Source organism: Empidonax traillii, unplaced genomic scaffold (genome assembly GCF_003031625.1).
Source record: "Empidonax traillii isolate 1590-97213 ecotype Southwest subspecies unplaced genomic scaffold, ASM303162v1 scaffold2223:size39398, whole genome shotgun sequence".
Taxonomy (NCBI): domain Eukaryota; kingdom Metazoa; phylum Chordata; class Aves; order Passeriformes; family Tyrannidae; genus Empidonax; species Empidonax traillii.
In genome coordinates, this window is record NW_020957416.1 from 25270 (window position 1) to 28409 (window position 3140).

Here is a 3140-nt window from a genome sequence, read left to right on the forward strand (position 1 = left end):
CACCCAGTATTCCAAGTTGGAAGGGACCCACAAGGATCATCGAGTCCAACTCCTGAGCCTTCCCTGGACCATCCCCCAGAGTCACACCACGTGCCCGGGAGTATCGTCCAAACGCTTCTTGGATTTGCCCCAAGCCAGCGGTGCTGAACCCCCACACAGGCACCTCCTGCTCCCAGACAGCAGCATCTCCAGCCTCTGGGGAAGGGAGAGGGGATGCAGCCATCACCTAAGTTATCCTAAACAGGGCATTCCCATGGAACCTTCATGTCTGCCTCACCCCTCTGTGGGGATCTGAGGGCATGTGCTGGGAATTCCTGGAGGCGCTGCCATTCCTGGAGGAGATGCATTTCTGCTGTTCCCCCCTCTGTCCTGGTTTTAGCTCTCCTGAAGGAAACATTTGCTTGGAGAGGTCTCAAAACACCCCCAGGTCCTTCTCCATGAAATACCCTCCCTCCCAGTTTTGTGAAATCATCTGGTGCAGGCAGGGAAGGTGTCCACACAAGTTCTCAGAGAGGGGCAGAGGCAAATGAGAAGAGCCTGCAAGATGTCTGAGCTATAACCAAAGCATGAATTTGCACCTCTCTCAGTTTAATGAAACACAAGTGTTTGGCTCAGGAGGATGAGTTAGGAGGAAGATCAAACTCCTCCCTCTAAGCAATTGTAAATCTGAAATTAGGTATGGAGAGGAAGTATGGAGAAAGGAAAAATAACAGCCCTTTATTAAAATCCTTTATTAAATATGTGTATTTGCTGAATGATGAAAGAACACAAAACCAACCAAATAATCCTGTACCAAAAATCCCCCTCAAAAAAAAAAAAAACAAACAAAAAACAAAAAACAAAACAAAACAAAACAAAACAACAAAAAAAAAACCAGTCCAGAATTCCTCGCTTTTTGGCGCAATTCCAATCCCGGTCAGCAGGGGCCGCTGTTGGATCACCGCAGGAGCAGAGCCTGCAGGGGCTCCCTGACAAGGGCGATTTTCGCCCCACGCCCCGAGAAGGGCAAGAGAAAGGGGATGTTTCTGCCTCATCCAACCCTTACTCTAACCCTAATCATAACCCCATTACTTACTCTAACCAAAAAGTTAACTAAACCCTAACCCTAACCCTTAATCCTAAACCCTAACCCTAACCCTAAACCCTAACCTTAACCCTAACCCTGGCCCTAACCCTAACCCTATCCTTTACTCTAACCCAAACGTTACCTAAAACCTAACCCTAATCTAACCCTTACCCCTGACCCTAATGCTAATAAAAGGGACACTGGTGACATCACTGGGGACAAGTGTCATCACAGGGGATTGGTGAAAACGAAGAGACAGCTGTGATGTCACAGGGACATCCGTGACATTCCATGGGACATCAGTGACATCACAAGTGCATGGCTGACATCAAAGAGACATCATTGAAATCACTGGGGATATTGGTGACATCACAGGGACAGTGGTGACATCAGAGACGTGGGTGACATCATTGGGTACCAGTGACACCACAGGGGACTCTTGAAAACAAAGGGACAGGCGTGGTATCACAGGGAAATCAGTGACATCACAGTGACACCAGTGATATCATCAGGACAATGGTGACATCACAGGGGACAGTGGTGACATGAGAGGGATGTGGGTGACATCACTGGGAACCAGTGACATCGAATGGGACTGTGGACAATGAAGGGAAGGCCGTGATGTCACAGGTTCATCAGCGATATTCTTAAAGACCAGTGACATCACTGGTGACTGGTGACAATGAAAGGAGAGCTGTGATGTCACAGATATAACAGTGACGTCACAGGGGTCTGGTGACATCAGGGGGACTTTGGTGACATCAAGGGGAAGAGGTGTCACTGTGGGGGACAGCGGTGACACCACAGGGACAGCAGTGACATCACTGAGGACCAGTGACATCACAGGGGACTGGTGACAACGAAAGGATGGCTGTGATGTCACAGGGAAATCAGTGACATCAAAAATGGCATTGGTGACTTCACAAGGGCGGGGTGACATCATCGAGGATATTGGTGACATCACAGGGGACAGTGGTGACATCACAGGGAACAGTGGTGACATCAAAGTGACATCGGTGACATCACTGGAGACCAGTGACATCACAGGGGACTGCTGACAACAAAAGGAAAGCAGTGATGTCACATGGACATGGGTGACATCCAAGGGGACATGGGTGACTTCACAAGCACAAGGATGACATAACAGAGACACCAGTGACATCATCGGAGACATTGTTGACATCACAGGGGACAGTGGTGACATCAGGGGGACTTGAGTGATATCATTGGGGTCAGTGACATCACAGGAGACTGGTCACAAGAAAGGGACAACCGTGATGTCACAGGGACATCGGTGAAATCACAGGGACATGATGCCACCGGGCACAGCGGTGAAATCATAGGGACAGCAGTGACATCACTGGGGACCAGTGACATCATAGGGAACTGTTGCCAACAAAAGGGACAGCCATGATGTCACAGGGACATTGGTGACATCACAGGGGGCTTCAGTGACTTCACAAGGACAAGGATGAAATCACAGTGACACCAGTGACATCATTGGGGTCATTGTTGACATCACAGGGGACAGTGGTGACATCACAGGGAGATAGGTGACATCACTGGGGACCAATGACATCACAGGGGAGTGCTGACAATAAAGAGTCAGCCATGATGTCACAGAGACATCCCTGACATGGGTGACATGACGGGGACATGGTGCCATGGCTCGACACAGTGGGGACATCACAGAGACAGCAGGACATGATTGGGGACATTGTTGACATCCCAGGGGACAGTGATGACACCATAGAGACAGCAGTGACATTAATGGGGACATCTCCGATAACACAGGGGACATCAATGACTTCACAAGGCAATGGATGAAACAGGTGACATCACAGAGACACCAGTGACATTATTGGTATCACTGCTGACATCACAGGGGATAGTGGTGACATCACAAGGGACATGGGTGACGTCACGGGGACTTGGGTGACATCACTGGAGACCAGTGACATCACAGGGGACTGCTGACAATAAAGGGACAGCTGTGATGTCACAGAAACATCGGAGGCATCATTGGGGACATTGTTGAAGTCACTGGGGACAGTGATGACATCACAGGGACAGA